Below are 19,606 nucleotides of genomic sequence, written 5' to 3' on the forward strand. Positions count from 1 at the left end.
CACTATCCTACGCATGCCTGTGTTTTCGATATGACAAGATGACATCTGTGACGGTTCATGTTCATTATCAGCTTGACACAAGGTAGAATCACCTGGGAAAAGAGGCTCAGGGAGGGCGGATCCAGATCCGGTTGGCCGGCCTCTGGACATGCCTGTGGAAGAGTGTCTCAATACTTTAATTAGTGTGGGAAGCCCTTGGGTAAAAGTAGGTGTACCATTCCCTGGTTTGTAGAGGTGTAGAGAAAAGTGCCTGAACAATAAACATCCATGCATTTATTGCTCTCTGCTCTTATCTGTGTATGTGATGTGACTAGATACTTCCCTGCAACAAACTGTCATCTGAAACTTTGAGTTAAAATAAACCCATTCTCCCTTAAGTTGTTTTCTGTCGCCAAGCAAAGAAGACAACTTGACTGAGAATATTCACTGTATGCTCACATGCTTGTATACTTAGTTCCCAGTTAGTGAACTTTTTAGGAAGGATTAGGAGGTGTGGCCTTGCTGGAGTAGGTCTGACATCACTTGGGGTGGGCTTTGAGGTTTCAAAAGCCCACACTAAGCCTGTCTGCTTCTCTCCATGATGTTCATAGACAACCATCTCAAACTGTAAGCAAGTCCCCAATTAAAAGCTTCCTTTCAGAAGTTTGCTTGGTCGTGGTGTCTCCTCACAGCAGTACAACAGTAACTAAGACAGAAGTCAGTACCACACACAGGAGAGGAGGAGCACCCAAACTCCTGAGTCTCTTGGGATGAGAAAATCTGGGTTTTTAGGGATGCTTCCACCCCTTCGTAACTCCAGGCCAGCCCCACAGATGCGAAAAGGAAAAGATGCTTCAGCAGCAAAGGACACCATCAAAAAGGAAAAGCTCACACAAATTCAAATCAAGGAGGGATTCCAGCCCCAGCGAGCTGAAGAACTTCGCAGTTAAGGCCATGCAGCTCTGGATTTAGGGATACTGTAGTAAAGCAACTGTGGAATCTTTCTTCATGCTTAAGGAAAGCCAAGTTTGCAGCTGGGAAGTCCCTGCAAGGAGGCCCAGAGAGGCCAATTGTGTGAAACAGTGAAAGTGAAGCCTAAATTTCGTTAGAGATCCCAAGACATTGGAGATGCCGTAGCTATGGGATACTAGCTGAGGAGAGCTGCTAACAGGATGTGGAAGCAACCCGAGGAGAGAACTGTGTTGCCGTCAACAAAGCTGGAAGATGGGAGCCAGCTTTAACATCAGACCTGGAGTTGCAGAATGTGGAGTTTGTCCCGCTGTGTTTCATTCTTGCTTTGGTCCGGTATTTCCTCACTATGCTCCTTTCCTCCGTTTTGGATGGTAATGCACATCTGTGCCGTTCAACACTGGAATGTTGAAAGTATATGATCTGTTGGGTTTTTGTTTTGTTTTGTTGTTTTACAGTTATGAGATTGCCTTGTGTGTCAGATGAGACTTTGGACTTTTAAACAGTCTTAACAGTGAGAGACTACAGGGGCTTTCGAAGTTAGACTAAATGCATTTTGCATTATCGTGTGGCTATAAGCCTACGGGGGGGGGGGGGGGGGGCAGGGAGTGGAGTATGGTGGTTTAAATGAGAAAGGCTGTTGGTTTTTAGCAGGGCTCTTACCCTGCGAGGGAAAGTCACGAAACACGACAGAATCCACTAACAAGAGTTTTATTAAGATGGGGAGGAAAGGATAGACGTGATCAGGCCTGCTGAAAGGACACATGTGTGAAGGGGATGGGAGAACATGGGGACCGGCTTTTAAAGGCCAAGCCGCACCTGCGCACACAGGCCCACATGGCTATTCCACGCATGTGCATAGATCACGTGGTTGCGCCGTGCACTTTACGCAACCACGCAGCCACAGGGTCATGGGTCACGCAGGATGTATGACCCAGAAATGACTAAGTGTCCCACTGGGCATGTGCGACCATGGGGGTGTGGTGGGAATTTCTATCATTGGCCCCCATAGACTCACATATATGTATGTATGTTTAGCCCCCAATTAGTGAGTTGTTGAGGAAGAATTAAGAGGTGTGGCCTTGTTGGAGTACTTGTGGTCTTGGAGGAGGTGTGTCACTGTAAGAGTGCTTTGAGGTTTCAAAAGTCTATGCAAGGCTTAGCATCTTTCTCTCTCTGCCTGCTGCCTGCAGATCATGATGTAAAGCTCTCACCTGCTACCTCAGCACCATGCCTGTCTGCTTCCCACCATGATGATCATGGACTAATCCTCTAAAACTGTAATCGAGCTCCCAATTAAATGCTTCCTTCTATAAGTTGCCTTGGTCATGGCATCTCCTCACAGCACTAGAAGAGTAGCTGAGACACTATTAATAAATTATGAGTGTGCATCTACGCACACAGATGCATATGTAATCACACATAGTAGACAGTTAGTTTTAGTTATGAATTTTATTTATTATTTTATTTTATTTTATTTTATTTATTTATTTATTTATTTATTTTTGGTTTTTTGAGACAGGGTTTCTCTGTGTAGCTTTGTGCCTTTCCTGGAACTCACTTGGTAGCCCAGGCTGGCCTCGAACTCACAGAGATCTGCCTGGCTCTGCCTCCCAAGTGCTGGGATTAAAGGCGTGCGCCACCACCGCCCAGCTAGTTATGAATTTTAAATATTAATCATGTAAGGATTCACTCAGATTTACATATGTTGTTGTATTCTGATTTTCTGTGACACATAAGCAATGAAATGTATGACTGAAATGTATCTGATCTCTGATCAGTGAGTTTTTATTGTTATTAAGGTACACAATATTTTGGGGAACACAATACCACCACATTTTCTCTCTTTTTGTGTAAAATTAAAGAATTTTAGAAAAAATTAAAAAATTCTCTTGTGAATAATAGTGTCAAGAGTACAGTTGGCAGGTCAGAGGACTGGGGAATATTCAGCTCAGACTGGGGCTAAAGTGCTTGTTTACTTTATCTTAGCTTTTAGTACAATAACCAAACCAAAATGCTGGTGCATCTTGAGTTGTAAGAAACAAGTGCCGTTCGTAAGGCATAAAAGACAAAAACACAAAACAAGCAAACAAACAAAAAACTCCAGTTTCACAGTTTGTCGTCTCTGGACACTGAGCATACTAGCGCCTAGGATGCTTCAAGGAAGTCCAAGCTGCTCTTCTTGGGTGGCCCCTCCAGCCTGGCTCCCCGTCAGCCTCCAGCAGCAGCTGCACCATCTGCTGCTGCACCCTGGCAGCCAGGCCTGACGGCTGAGATGGCAACCACTGTGTCCAATGTGGCCGTGGGCTCCACCGTGGAGCACACCCTGGGTCATGCCATCACTGGGGGCTTCAGTGACAGTTTGTGTTAAGCCCACAAAGCCTGACATCACTTGCCAGGGGCCTCAGGGAGCCCGGCAGCTGGACCAGCAGTCTTGTGGGCCTTGCTCTCTTAAGATCAAGTTGTTTTGGGAATGTGCCCAGAACCAGGGTGATGTGAAGCCCTACAAGGGCCTTAACAAGGTGCTTCGGCAGTGCAGAACTGCAAATGGGTTAGTCAAGAAATTCAAACTGGGCCGGAGAGATGGCTCAGAGGTTAAGAGCATTGGCTGCTCTTGCAGAGGTCCTGAATTCAATTCCCAGCAACCACATGGTGGCTCACAACCATCTGTTAACAGTATCTGGTGCCCTCTTCTGGCCTGCAGTCATATATGCTGTATACATAATAAATAAATCTTAAAATAAATAAATAAATAAATAAACCTTTAAAAAAAAAAAAAGAAAAGAAAAGACATTCAAACTGAAGAAATGGAAATCGGCTCTACGCAGTCAATAGTGTCAGTGTGGTCCCCGAGTAAGCCTCTTCTTAGTTCCATGGCTTCAGAATGGCCATGAAATAGGGTTCTAACTGAAGAGGTGTCCACCAAGAGTTGTAGTGTTGGGGCCTGGGCAAGGGTTTGGCCTCCTTTGAACCAACTATGTTATGTTTTGTGAGTTGATGAAAATTAAAGTGTTTTTATTCTGAAGAAAAAAAAAAAAACCAACTCAAGATCAGCCCAAAGATTCACCTAAGGTGATACCCAGTGTCTGCCCCACGCAATATGCAGTAGGGTCGTCGGCAACCAGAAGAGCCTATTGAGCATTCACATTATGACTAGGACACTATGGCACGGAGACGTACCTAATAGTATTTTAGCGATTACTAAATTCAAGCAGCCACATTTGGCTGGAGGCGATGTATCCTTCAGCATAGTCCTAGAGTTTTCTTTTTATGGTGATGGTGAATGCTGCTCCATCTAGCAGCTCCTCCATCACTCCTAGGATACGTGACTCACATCAGATTTTGCTCATAGACTAAGCTTTTGTTTTAAGCATTTTCATTTCCCCTTATAGTAAAACCATATTGGTTTTTTTTTTTCCTAAACAATAGTTCAGGAATCCAATTGGACTGATTTTGTTCAAGTCCATATTGGAGGGGCAGGGGGTCTTCTCTCAGGAGTCCCAATTGTGGTTGTAGCCTTTATCGTTTATAAAGGAAATCATTGCATTTTCTCCACGGGGTGTTATTTTTAAGAAAATACCTTTCAGAGTCATGTGCAGTAGCAGTTATAATGAATGCTACTTTCTTTCACTATAGAGAAAATAGGTAGGCCATTTAAAAAATTATCAAAGCAAAGTTTTAGTTAATCAGGGTGGCATACACTTGTAATCCCAGCACCTGGGAGGTACAGGCAGGAATATCAGTAGCTACAGGTCAGCCAGTGCATTTGGCATTCAAGACCAGCCTGAGCTACAGAAGACCCTGCCTCAGAAAGGCACAATTTGGGCATGGTGGTTCATGCCATTAATGCCCTTACTCCGGAGATAAGAGCAGGAAGATCTCCTGTGAGTTTGAGGTCAGCCTGGTCTATCTACATAGCAAGTTCTAGGACAGCCAGAACTACATAATAGAGAGACCCTGACTTTTTTTTTTTAAAGCAAAACAAAACAAGATAACAAGCACACCCAAAAAGAATTGTAAATGTTTTAGCTGCCAATACATTTAAAAATCAAAAATTCTTTTTACCGTAAAACATAACCAACCCTGGAAAACCACCAGGGGGCAGCATTTCACAACATTACAGGTGAAGAATGCTGAGCAAGCGTGTTTTCCTTTTGTACAGTGAATCAATTGGGAACGGATTTTTAAAGAGAGTATTTTATCTCAAAAAGACACTTACGTCTGAGAGGTTAGTCTCTGTGAGTCGTCCTGAGTCACCTTAAGTCCTGGGCCTCAAGAACAGCCAAACAAGGAGTGTGGCTAGGGCTCCCGACCTGTTGAGCTGCCAACCCTGTATTTATTTTCTCAGGACATCTTCCTGGGTGACCTGCCACACAGAGGAAATAATTGGCCTCTCACCAAAAGCTCCCCGGTAAGGGCTCCATTGTCTGCAGACACAGATTACAGGCAGAAGCACCTGACACCTTGTTCCTGGAGGTGAATCGTTCAATTAGAGTAAGACACGAATCAGCTACCAGAGCAATCTACTGTGGCTAGCTATCTAGTGTAGCAATCTAGCTACGGCGGCGTGTCTAGTGTGGTGTGTGCCGGTCCTCCACGTAGCAGAGGACTGCAGGGAACAGGCGGGCTATGACAGTTCTAACCATGCTTTGCAAATGGTACATCTGCGTGTTTTAATTTCTCCCTTTGAATCGCATGTTATTAAGATTTTTATTAATCACCTCTTTGAAGAAGAGCCATTCCAAAGATTCAGCGTGTTAGACATGGTGCGTTTGCCCTCTCTAGAAAGACAGTGAAATTAGGCCCTCTGGGAAGACAAAAGGAGGATTGGTTACAGCTTTTTATCTCCAGAGCCTGATATGACATCAAAGGCAGGCCTGATGGAGTGACTGGCAGAGTTCCTTGTGGATGCTTCCCTTTCATCCACGAAATGCGTTCAGCAAGGCTTGCTGCTCCAAGCTTAAAGGTGGTGTTGAAGTTGGAAGAGTAAGTAAAAATGCAAAGTGGGGACCAGCAAGAGGGCTCAGCAGGTAAAAGTATTTGCTGTGCAAGCCTGAAGAGCTGAATTTGTTTTTTTAGCCTACGTAAAAAGTTGGTGAGGGGCCTGCATCTGTAATCCCAGCAATCCTATGAGGAGATGGGAAGTGGAGACAGGTTCTTGACCAAAAGGTCTTGGGCCAAGCCAGCCTGGAGCATACAAGTAGAGCAGGAAACAGTGAGACAGACCCTGCCTCAACAACATGGAAGGAGAGAACTGGCTTCTGAAAGGTGTCCTCTGACAGCCATACAAGCATATTTGCTCCTGAATTCATTCTCTCTCTCTCTCTCTCTCTCTCTCTCTCTCTCTCTCACACACACACACACACACACACACACACACACACACACACACACACACATACACTCTAATGCATTAATAGACAAATAAACAATATTTAAAGAATAAAATCTTTTTTTAAAATCACAAGGAGATGCCAAGAGTTCACATCTTGGTGAGTGCAGAACCCAAAACAAGCATGGCTAAGGACTAAGAGGGAAGAAAGATTTATCACCTGTACTAAGTAGAGCATGGTATTTCCTTCCAAAGCAATATTCTTGAAATAAGAAAGCATGGGGGCCTGGCTCAGAGGCAAGAAGCACATGCCTGGTGGCACAAGTTTGATTCCTGGAGCCCATATCAAAGTGGAAAAATAAAATAAACAGTCTTCATAAAGCTGTTCTCTGACCTCCACACATCTGCCATGACACACCATGCACACACACACACACACACACACACACACACACACACACACACACACATTGAATGAGATGCCCCCAGAATCTTGGGGAATTGGAAAGCTTGGTCCCCAGTTGGTAGCACTGTTTGGGAAGGCTTCGGAGGTGTGGCCTTGTTGGAGGATGGCCCTAGAAGTTGGCTTTGAGAGTTTAAAGGCTCACACCATTTTTAGTTCACTATCTCTGCCTCATGCTTGTTCAAGTTGTGAGTCTTGAGCTTTCTGTTCCAACTACCCAGTCGGCCTCCATTCTAACATCATGGACTCAAACCCTCTGTAACTGTAGGCCCAAATAAACCCTTCCTTTTATATAATGCCTTTGACATAGTACTTTATCACAGCAATTGAAATGTAGCTAACACATACAACAATGCTATTTTTTGAGAGAAGGTATACTTTAAAGCATTAATTAAAGAGGTTCCTTCCTTAAAGGTATCTGCCTAATCAGTTCTGGCCAAAAGGAATTTTTTTCTCCCTAGGGTAAATCTTGCAACCCAGAAAAGAGGTCAATGGCAGGAAAGTATTTCCCACCCAATCAGGGGTCTGGAAGCAATAGTCAGTCCTCTGTCTGCCCACCTTGGCAATGGACAAAACAAAGGAAACCTAGAGGTTGATACCATGAATAGAGAGTAACTGACTTTGAGGTCCTCAGCCAAGTTTCTGTCCGGACCCAGTCATTTCTGAGGCCACAGGAGATGTCAGGGAAGCAGTCAGCAAAGTGGATAGGAAACACCTTCAGAAATGCCACACACCACTACAGCAAAGCATGAGTTGCTCCAGGCCAGGCCCTGTGCGTGGAAGACAGAGCCAGGCGGTGAGGTGGAAGGTGGAAGGGAAATCAGGTGACCTACATGGCTAGAAATAGCCAGAATGACAATAAGACAGCTCAGGAGGCACCCAGGCCCTGGCCAGGCAAAGAGAATGCAGACGACGAATAATAATCACCACAGCCTATTTAAAGGCTGAAGATGTAGAAATGTCCTCCCACTTAGACCAAACTCTTCCATTAAATCACAAGCTGGACAGTGTTGCTACCTCCCCTTCCCAAGGGTGCCTATTAATCTATCTCTTCTTCCCTGTTGAGTTCACTGATACTCTCTCTCTGTTTCCCTAGAGAAACAAGGCTTGATATCAAGCCCCCTTGGCAAGAGAAACAACAGATTTTGAATGCCTCAAAATAAAACCTTTTCTTGGTTATCTACTAGATGGTCTCCCAGATTTTTGCACCCACAAATATTTTCATCCTTCAACATACCCTATACATCTGCCATGCTGCCTGGATGGTCAAAAGGAAGGCACTGGTCCACATACCATAGGGACTCAGCCTTAGGGCACAGTCAGAGTTCTTCACTCATCTGTCCCGTGTGCAGCACATTGTCAAGGTCATGGGACTCCCATCTGTCTGCCCATGCATTGTTCCACATGTCCGGTGAGATTGAGTTTATAACATGCTGTTAGACCTTGACTCTGAACCCCCCAACAGTTGTTCCGAAGAATTTCACGAAAAGTAGTGATGCTAATTATGATGATGCTGCTAACAATGTGTGTCATCTCCATACTTGGGAGGCAGAGGCAGAGAGACTAAGTGTGTGGTCATCTTGGGCTACCTGATGAGACCATGTCTTAATATCCACTGTCTCTTCCACCTGCCTGCTGGAAAAAAAAAAAAAAAAAGTGAAGGAGGAGAGCAAACAAAAGAAAGAGAGTTTGTGAGATAACAGAGAACCCCACCCCTGACCCTCTGCCTGCCACACAGTAGGACTGGAGATACCTAATGTTAGTTTTATGCGGGGGCAATGTTATTCATTAAGTGACTCTGTTTACCATGCAAGAAAAGCCACAAGGCACAACAAAACCCACTTTAAAAGTTTATGAAGAGAAGGAACAGAGGGGAATGTGCTTAGGTCTATGGAAGATGGTACTGGGAGAGAGAGGAGGGAGAAGAGGAAGAGGGGGGAGGAGTCTGTGACATGCTTCTTATGGATTCCCCCCACGCATGCATATATGGGCTTACATAGCTACGCCACACATGCGCATAGATTACCTGATCACACAGTGCATGGATTAAATAGGATGTGAGGAATGACTAAGCCTCTTGCTTGGCCACTGGACAGCCCATATGCGGTCATGTAGCAACACCTAAGAGTCTCAGGCTCTGGGTAACTCCCTCCACTGGCCTGGGAAAGAACTCAGGAGTGCAGTCTTTTGGGGAAGAATAAGGAATTTGATGTCAGCATTATGTTTTGAGTGTGAAATATCTCCCACGGGCTCGTGCGTTTGGACCCTCGGTCCTGAACTTCTGGCACTATTTCATGAGGTTTGGGTACCTTTAGGATGTGGGGTCTAGCCAACAAAAACGGCTAGCAGAGGGGTGTGAGAGGGACTTCTGGGTTATAGCCTTGCCCTTCTTGAAGCTGGAGCTCACTCCTTGTTGGTCAGCACCATGTAAACAGCAGCTACCCGTGTGCTGTTGCTGACACGAACTGAGTCCTCCGCCGTGTCTTATCAGACCATCATGACAGCCTGCCTTCTGCTGCCGTGAACCACAGTAAACCCTTCTCCCGGAAGTTGCTTTTGGTCAAGTAGTTCATCACAGCAACTAGGAAGGAGATGGCGTTAGCGAGTTACTTAGACTTCTCGGTGGCAACTTGGCCACATTCCCGGGGTTCATCTCCGCCACTCTCTGAGCCACTTGGGAGATCCACTGAACCTTTCTATGCCTGAGGGTTCTCACCCATCTAGTGAAGATAAGCACAGTACCAACTTCCAAGGGCTGCCACCAGGATTACAGGAAACAGAATGAGATCGTCTGGGTAGACGATACCTGACAAAGAATAGTGAGTGCCAACCATTATCAGTGGCTTTAATGATGTTAACTTCCTTGAAGAGGAAAATTCAAATGTTTGTTTTTGAGGAGATTGAGTCCAGGGACTTCAGGATGCCAACTAAGTACATGTTCTATGGTTAAGCTACATCCCAGCCCTCTAGAAATAAATGCGTTTTCATTCCCAGATAGAATTGATCAGTACAAAATTACACTTTATATTTATGGGTGTCGATTCTATGCTCCCGCTTATTACGTGGATGAATCTATGTGGAGTTAGTGCAATTCGCTCCTTACCCTCATCTCTGGGAAGAATCCTCATAGCGTTCTTTGACAAACAGCACCTAGGAGAGCATGGCAAGGGAGAGGAGATTCCTGACCTTCAGAGGTGGAAAGGCAGGTTTGGCCAGTCTGTCAATCAGGGATTAGCGTGTGAACGGAGGGGAGGGCTGGGCCCGCAGAAGGGTTCTGTTTCACAAGGGTGGTGGATTCGGTCTATTTTAAAGAAACATTAACGTGAATTTGAATGTGTAGCAGCACACTCAGCACTCATGATGGCCAAGTCCCCGCCTCCTTCCACTCTTCTGTGGTCCCCTGCTTTTAAAACATTTGGATTTTTTAGTCTTCTAGGCATAATTTGCACCTATGGCCCAAGGCCGCCCCAGTCTCTAAACCAGTGTCCTCTGCAGACTCTTGTTCTCGTACAGACAGAAGTCATGTGGGACAGCCATCCTTTCCCAAACCTGCCCAGTTCGCTGTCTGCACCCCATGAGTGTGCAGGCTGGACTCAGTCAAGGGGTGCGGCTCCATTAATCTTTGCGTTTTCCTTGCCTCTCAGTCTTCAAACGGTGAGGATCAACAACTTGCTTCTTTGTTGCTAGAGTTTTCCTGCCTTGCCCACAGTCAGGACAAATCTTTGTCACCCGCCAGTCCCACAGCCGCTCAGACCCAACCAAGTAAACACAGAGACTTATATTGCATATAAACTGTATGGCCGTGGCAGGCTTCTTGCTAACTGTTCTTATAGCTTAAATTAATCCATTTCCATAAATCTATACCTTGCCACGTGGCTGGTGGCTTACCGGCGTCTTCACATGTTGCTGGTCATGGCAGCAGCTGGCAGTGTCTCTCTGACTCAGCCTTCTGCTTTCCAGAATTCTCCTCTCCCCTTGTCCCACCTACTTCCTGCCTGGCCACTGGCCAATCAGTGTTTTATTTATTGACCAATCAGAGCAACAGATTTGACATACAGACCGTCCCACAGCACTTCTTTCCCCAGTTCTGAAAGGAAGTGACGGGGCTTGGACTTGTCCTCAGTAAACAGTGTGGTGACAACGTGGCACCAAGCTCTTAGGTGTCTTCTGATTCACTGGGCAAAGACAACTCCAGCTCTGCACTGTGGTGATATTGTGTGCCCCAATATATTGTGCACCCTAATAAACTTATCTGGGGTCAGAGAACAGAACAGCCACTAAACAGACATAGAGGCCAAAGAATGGTGGCACTCACGCCTTTAATCCTAGCATTCCGGAGGCAGACATCTGTCTGGAGCTCTGTGAGTTCAAAGCCACACTGGAAATAGCCAGGCATGGTGACACATACCTTTAATCCCAGGAAGTGATGGCAGGAAGCAGAAAGGTATATAAGGCGTAAGGACCAGGAACTAGAGCCTTGTTAAGCTTTTAGCTTTTAACAGCAGTTCAGCTGAGATCCATTCGGATGAGGATTCAGAGGCTTCCAGTTTGAGGAAACGGAATCGGCTGAGGAATTGGTGAGGTGAGGTTGGATGTGGCTTGTTCTGTTTCTCTGATCATTCAGTGTTCACCCCAATCCCTGGCTCCAGGTTTGTTTTTATTACTAAGACCTTTTAAGATTTGTGCTACACTGCATGCTTGGGAGAAACTCTAGATTTATTTTTTTAATTTTTATTTATCTATTTATTATGCATATAGTATTCTGCATGTATGTATGCCTACAGGCCAGAAGAGGGCACCAAATCTCATTATAGATGATTGTGAGCTACCATGTGGTTGTTAGGAACTGACCTAGGAACCTCTGGAAGAGCAGCCAATGCTCTTAATTTGTGAGTCATCTCTCCAGCCCCAAAACTTTTAGATTTTTTTTTTCATTTTTTGATTTTTCGAGACAGGTTTTCTCTGTATAGCTTTCCTGAAACTTTTTCCTGTTTCAGCTTTCCTGAAACTCACTCTGGAGCCCAGCCTGGCCTCAAAGTCACAGGGATCCGCCAGCCTCTGTCTCCCAAGTGCTGAGATTAAAGGCGTGCGCCACCACCGCCCGGCGAACTAATAGAATAGATTTTTAAGACTCTTTGTGCTTACATTTTTTTTTTTTTTTGAGGCCAGCAATTTTTCTTTAGGGTTTTTTGTTTGCTTATTGGTTGGTTGGTTGGTTGGTTTTGGTTTGGTTTGGTTTGGTTTGGTTTGGTTTGGTTTGGTTTGAGACAAGGTCTCATTGTGTAGTTCAGACTAGACTCAATGTGACAGCCTCCTGAGTGTTAATGTTACAGATAGGTACCACCACACCCAGCTAAGTGATGCCAATTAAACAAATTTTTTTTACATTTAAGTGGTGTGTGTGTGTGTGTGTGTGTGTGTGTGTGTGTGTGTAAGACGTGTACCTGCTATAGCAAATGCATAGGACAACTTAAATGCCTCAGTTTTCTCCTTCCTCCGCGTGGATCAACTGCAGTCATCAGGCTTGGCAGCAGGTCCCTTTTAACCACTGGGCCACCTTGCAGGCCCTGACACCACGTTTAAGTTTCTGTGCGCACACATCCTAAGCTTTCGTCACATTCCCTAGGCCTGAATTGCTTAAGCCATTGAGAGTTTAGAAATGTCTTCTGTTTTAAACCTGGGTTCAGCTGTATGTCCCTAGTTTAAGAATGCCCATTTTTAAGTGGATGGGGAATTGAGCAATCAAGACTTCTACACCTTGCATTTCTGACATTTTTGAGCCATCATTATTGGGAGGGCTGATGCTTAGCTGCACCCCTGGTTTCTGCCTATTAGTTGCTAGAAGCAACCAACTGTAAAAACCAAATCCATTCTAAACATTAGCAAATGTTATTGGCAATAAGCTCAGTTCCTGACAGGGAAACCTGGGCTTTGAGGGGTTTTTTTAAATGATTTGTTCCTATTAAACGACAAAGGGGAGCAGAGCAGTGGTGGTGCACACCTTTAATCCCAGCACTCGGGAGGCATTCCTGGACAGCCTGGCTACATAGAGAAACCCTGTCTTAAAAAACCAAAACACACACACACACCACCACCACCACCACCACCACCACCACCATCTCTACCACCACCACCACCACCACCACCACAACAACAACAACAACAACAACAAAGAGAAGCACATAGGAAAACATAAGCCCACGGAAGGAAGGTATAGGTTTCCCTCGTTGCTACACTTCGTTGATGTTACCTGGTCCATATTGATCTGACACACTAACACAAAAGCTCCATGAAGGGCCTATGTCGCTGTTCGGTGCTGTGTCTCAGGGACACATCACCAAGCTCGTAGCAGATGCTTCATAAAAACAGATGACTGAATGTACTAGCTACTTGTCTTGTTACTGCCACCAAAATACTCGACCAAAACACATTTGAATGGAGGCTTGTTTGGAGAGGGCATACAGTCCATCACAGCAGGGAAGATATGGCAAAGGGAGTATAAAGTGGCTGTTCACATTATGTCTGCAGTCAGGAAACGGGGGTGGGGGGTGGGGTGGGAGGGTGGGGGTGGGGTGGAATACTTGTGCTCTGCTCACGTTGTTTTCCTTTTTATTCAGTCCTGAACACCAGCCCACAACATAGTGTCACCACATCTAGACTGTGTCTTCCTCTCTCCGTTCATCTATTGTGGAAATACCCACACAGATACATCAAGAGATGTGTCCCCTAGGTGTGTCTAAATCCTGCTAAGCTGACAGTGAAGACTAGCCGTCACGCTAAATAATAATAATTTATAGTAATAATAATAATTATTATAATAAATAATTTTGTTCCTAAAGTCTCTACTTTTCAACTAATAGACATATCCTTTTCCCCTCCATCTCTAAAATTAAGAAAAAAAATTCTCTCATGGCCTATTGCCGCAAAACAAGAAAGGCTTCATCCCTGTACAAGTCCTCGGATGGAGATCTGGAAGGATAACATGGGGTCCCGATTTCTCAGCTTAGCCAGGGGGGCCTGGGCGCCAACACGAAGACCCCTTGGTGGTCAAACTGGTGGAAAGCAGAGTCTAGATAGCTTCAAAATTCATCGAGACAGCTGAGGGCTGGTGCTGGGATGTGGGGAGGCCAGTGCATGGACAGGTAGACAGACAGCGGAGCCTGTGGAGGCCTGTGGAGGTGACTCCAGGGCCCTCCTGTGGCTCAAGGTTGTGGGCTGCTCTTCAGGAACGCAGCTGCCTGGATAATGATGTTTTTGTGTCCTGGGTCACTCTGCCCTTGTTATTTCTCGTAAGTGATTCTGAAAAAGGTCTGTCCCGCTGTGTTATCCGTTTTCTCAGCAGGCAACCCTGCTTGCATCCCAGCAACCACTGCTTTGTTTCCTTTTCTTCTCTTTTTTGGATGCTAGCCAGGAACATAGCCTTTTCTAACAATGCCGGCAATCATGGAAAACATCTTATGTGTGTGGAGTGTCATCAGCTAAGTGGATTCCTGGGATTCTTGCTGGCATCCACCCCCAACCACCACTGGCCTTTTCTAAGTGCAACAGCTGGACCTCATCTGTACCCTTAGATTTCTCTTCCCTTCTCCAACTTACCTTCCTCCACATGAGAGTTGTAGAATACTATTTTAACTAGGCAAAGGTGTGTTGCATTTGTTTAGGCTGCATTTGTTTAATTATGTAAGATGTGCTGCGTTTGTTCCACCTTGCCTGCCTAAGGCACCTAATTGGTCTATCAAAAAAGTCAAACAGCCAATAGCAAGGCAGGAGAAAGGATAGGTGGGGCTGGCAGGCAGAAAGAATAAATAGGAGGAGAAATCTAGGCTAGAGTGTTGTGGGATGGTCCTGTACGCTGTGGATATGTGTTGCTACTATTGGTTAATTAAAGAAGCTGTTTTGGCCTATGGCAACACAGGATATAGCCAGGCAGGAAATATACGAGAGATACAGGGAGAAAGAAGGCAGATTCTCAAAGAACACAGATAAAGCCACGAGACATTTGGTAAAACATAGATTAAAAGAAATGGGTTAATTTAAGATAAAACAGCCAGCTAACAATAAGCATGAGCCATAGACCAAACAGTCTGTAATTAATATAAGCCTCTGTGTATTTATTTGGAACTGAGTGGCTGTGGCACACAGGAAAACTTCCAGCCACACTAGAGAGAAGAGAAAATGCTGTGGGATGTTCTGTATGTCCTGTGGGAGCCCTTCTTGGGTTCTTTGTGGCGTTACCCAGCAGGTCCGCATAGAGGATGATTAGGACCATGGGCCTGAGTGCAGGTGTCTGAGATGGTCTGCACTTGGCTGTGCTGGGGGATGGTCTGTATGTCAAGTTGTTCTGATTGATCAATAAATAAAACCTGATCGGCTGTGGCTAGGCAGGAAGGATAGGCGGGACTAACAGGGAGGAGAAATAAAAGGACAGGAAGGCAGAAGGACTGACTGCCAGATGCCGCCATGACCAGCAGCATGTGAAGATGCCGGTGGGCCACCAGCCACGTGGCAAGGTATAGATTTATGGAAATGGACTAATTTAAGCTATAAGCACAGTTAGCAAGAAGCCTGCCACGGCCATACAGTTTGTAAGCAATATAAGTCTCTGTCTTTACTTGGTTGGGTCTGAGCGGCTGTGGGACTGGCGGGTGACAAAGATTTGTCCTGACTGTGGGCAAGGCAGGAAAACTCAAGCTACAAGAAAAAGGAATGAGAGAAGAGGGAGGAAGAGAGAAGAAGGAGACCCCCAGGGCCAGGAGCCAGGCAGCCGCCAGCCAGCAGACAGGAGAAGCAGTGACAGTACGATGTACAGAAGGAAAGAAAAGTAAAAAAGCCCTGACACAAAAGGTGGATAAAGAGAAACAGGTCAACCTAAGTTAAAAGAGCTAGTCTAAGCTAGGCAGAGCATTTAAAACTAATAAGTCTCCATGTCCTGATTTGGGGGCTAGTTGGTAGCCTAAAAGAAAAAAGCCTGAGGCCGGGGCGGTGGTGGCTCATGCTTTAAATCCCAGCACTCAGGAGGCAGAGGCAGGTGGATCTCTGTGAGTTCGAGGCCAGCCTGGACTACAGAGTGAGTTCCAGGAAAGGTGCAAAGCTACACAGAGAAACCCTGTCTCCAAAAACCAAAAAAAAAAAAAAAAAAAAGCCTGGTATACATGAATCCATGGCTTTGTTGCCATGGAATAAATCTCGTTTTACCTCACTTTTCCAGCAACTTTGACACAAGTGTCCAGCATCTACATACTCCCCCGAATTCTCTCTTTATTATGAACAAGTCCATTTCTCTGTCCTTGAACAAGCTCTTTTTTCTCTCTTAACTGAAGGTGGTCTTTGTAAGAGTTCCCAGCAGCCTTGACAAACTGAGAATGCTTCAGACAGCCGGGAATGGCTGCATGCGCCTCTCACTCCAGTGTTCAGGGCACAGAGGCCTAAGGATCAGGGCAGGGACACACACAGCCAGCCTGCTTTATATGGTGAGTTCCAAGAAGGCAGAGGGAGACCCTACATAAAACAAAAAAGAAAAGGCAAAGAGCAAAGACTCGAACTCTCCACACGGCCAATAAACATATAAAAGTGTGCTTTGTGTCGATGACGCCAGGAAAATGCAAATTAACACCACAATATAGAACCATTACACGTTTGCCACAGTGGCTGAGATTAAAAAAAATGGATAAAAACCAAATGTCAGTCTTAATGCTCATACTACAATACAATGAGCTCAACCACTTTGCAAACACTGGTAGTGCTGTACCGGATAGAACTAAACTATACAGATATCCTACAGCAAGGGATGCTAATGGGCATCCGAGGACATTTCCTAGAATATTCATTGTGGTGTTATTCATCATTGCTTCAAACAGGGCCTACTCAAATACCTGTCAACAAAAACATAAAACAACAAACTGAATTGGCTGTAGTGGCACGTTCCTTTAATCCCAACACTTGGGAGGCAGAAGCTGGTGGATCTCTGTGAGTTTGAGACCGGCCTGGTTTACACGGAGAGTTCCAGGACAGCCACGGCTACATAGAGAGACCCTGTCTCAAACAAAACAAACTGACTTAGATTCTCAGAGGGGCAAACCACATCTCAGTGGGTGTGGGTTGAACGGGACCTCTGATAACAGCATGTGCAAACCCCGTAAATAAACTGTTAAGGCCCAGTGTTAGAAGTAAGACTATAAGTTCTCCTTGGTGATGAGGAAATAATGTTTCTTGACACGGGTGCTGGTTGTTGTATAAGTGGGTTCATTTTGTTAAAACTCATTAAGTCGTGCAGTTATAAACAATGTGCTTTTCAGTGTTTGTGTTGTATAGCGTCAGGGGTCAGGTTGCCAGGGAGCAGACAGATGGCCAGCTGTGCACATGTTTGTTGGAACAGGTGCTCTTGAGAGTACTCTGCAGAGAGGAGGAAGCCTTGAATGGACAGAGAGGGCAAGTGAGCTATATGATAAAGACCTCAGACCATTGCCGCAGGAACAATTCAGGTGGGTTGGCTCTATAGGGTAACCCTAAATTGGGCTTTATACATTCTATCTATCTATCTATCTATCTATCTATCTATCTATCTATCTATCTATCTATCTATCTATCTATCTATCTATCTATGTGTCTGTCTATCTATCTATCTATCTATCTATCTATCTATCTATCTATCTATCTATCTATCTATCTGGATCTCTCTCTCTCTCTCTTAGATAGGGCTTTTTAAGATAAGGTTTCTCTATGTAGCCCTGGCTGTCCTGGAACTCTCTCTGTAGACCAGGCTGGCCTCGAACTCACAGAAATTCACTAGCCTCTGATTCCTGAGTGCTAGGGTTAAAGGTGCACCATCATCACCACACATTCTCTTTTAAGCAAGTAAGTCTGTTTGATTCTTTGCAATGTCTGTCGAATCAATCAGTCCATTGTTTTAAGTGTGGGCGCTCTGGGGAAGGAAACCGGACCTTGGATGTGGCATGTCTCTTCAGCGTAGGATGCATACTGGAAAGGGACCCAGCCTGGAGCCACAGGTACCACAGGAAAAAGATCTCTGCTTCAACAGGAAGGATCTGAGCAAAGATTCTGACTTGAATCATAAAGAGAGAAGTATTAGAAAAGAACAAAGGAACAAGACAGGACATGTCGTATGCATGCGGCCACACACTGCCATGGAATGAGCCTATCTTCTGCTCGGAGTGTCTCTTGTGTTCCTAATGCCAGGCTGAAGCACATTGGTACATTCTGTTAGCAACTTACCTCAAATCAAATGCGAACAGTTATGTGTTTATCCTGAGTTCCTAGAAACGTTTCTGTGGTTGGCTCAGCCCAACCTGATAAACTCTCCGTAGTCGAAGCCCATTGTGGAATCTCTCACATACGCTCTGAAACCGCAAAGAATGGTTAATGCTTTCAGTTTTATATTTCCAAAGAGCGGGGCCTGCTGTGGACAGTTCTCTTGTTCAGTGGTGTGGAGGGCTGCCGCTTATCTGCTCCAACAAGGCTTGGGCTGGAGCAGTTGGTTGTTTATTAGAGTTAAGGCTGCCGTTTTCTGGAAGGCACGGCGTTTTCTGGAGGCTGAGTTGCTTTCTGTGGCGAACACAACACTCCCAGTAGAAGCAAGGGGCCTATTGCAAAATCACAGGCCCAGATCTCCCTTTCCTCTCTGCCCCCGGGCTGAACTGCCTCTTGGAAGGGCAGAGGCTCCAGGAGCTTGGCCAATCTGGGTGGAAGTGGATTGTAGGACTCGGGGAGGGAAGACCACATCGTGTGTGAGGCCTGGGTTTGATCTCTAGTATCTCCCCATCCAAAGAAGAAAGGATTGCAAAAGGTACCCAGATCCACAGCAGTCGTGGATTTTATCCCTTTTCCCGGATAATCCCACAGTGTTCTGTGTAACAGTTCACGGTTTCCACACTGCCTGTGGATTTGGCGACAGGCACTCACTAAAACAGCTGTCTCAGTGGACAATTATGGTTTGGCTTCCCAGAACTGTCTTTCTGTTTGCTTCAAACTATTGGCACTATTGATTCACAGTATTCACGCGCCTTCAACACAGGAAGAACATATGAGTGAAAGATAAGCCATGTTCGGAATCCATCCTGTCATCACAGAGATTGCTCCAGTAGTGCTCAGTGGTGTTGGCCAGACTACTAGACGTTCATGGACAGGGTATTTCACACTCGGCTGATGGAACAGCATCTTTCCTTTACTGTGAGGAAGCTGAAAGAATTTGAGTGTTCTCTGGATGTGTTGTGTATACCTGATCTAACTAAAACCACCTCAAGACACATAGAAGGGAGAAAGATGAAGGGAGAGAAAATATACTTTTTAAGTGTATGTGTGGGAACTGGGAAGATATCTCAGCACTTAAGAGCAGCGCTCTTTCAGAGACCTGGGTTCAATTCCCCGTACCCACATGGTAACTCACAACCATCTATAACCTCAGTTCCAGGGAATCTGGTCCACTCTACTGACCTCTGCAGTTACTAGGCATGCCCGTGGTACACAGACATATGTGGAAGCAAAACACTCACAAAATATATGCAAATGTATTTTTTATAATAATCTTTTTTAAAATAAATTTATTTTGTATACAGTGTTCTGCCTGCATGTTTGCCTACAGGCCAGAAGAGGGCACCAGATCTCATAGTAGACGGTTGTGAGCCACCATGTGGTTGCTGGGAACCGCACTCAGGACCTCTGGAAGAGCAGCCAGTGCTCTTAACCTCTGAGCCATCTCTCCAGGCCCACAAATGTATTTTTTTTTTAAAGTTTATGTATGTTTCAGGTACATGCGTGTGGATACCGGAGGTCGACATCAGGTTTTTCTCTCAGTTGTTCTGTGCCTTATTTTTCCAGACAGGGTCTCCCACTGAACCGGGAGTTCT

The sequence above is a fragment of the Peromyscus maniculatus genome, chromosome 20 (assembly GCF_049852395.1).
Source record: "Peromyscus maniculatus bairdii isolate BWxNUB_F1_BW_parent chromosome 20, HU_Pman_BW_mat_3.1, whole genome shotgun sequence".
Lineage (NCBI taxonomy): Eukaryota > Metazoa > Chordata > Mammalia > Rodentia > Cricetidae > Peromyscus > Peromyscus maniculatus.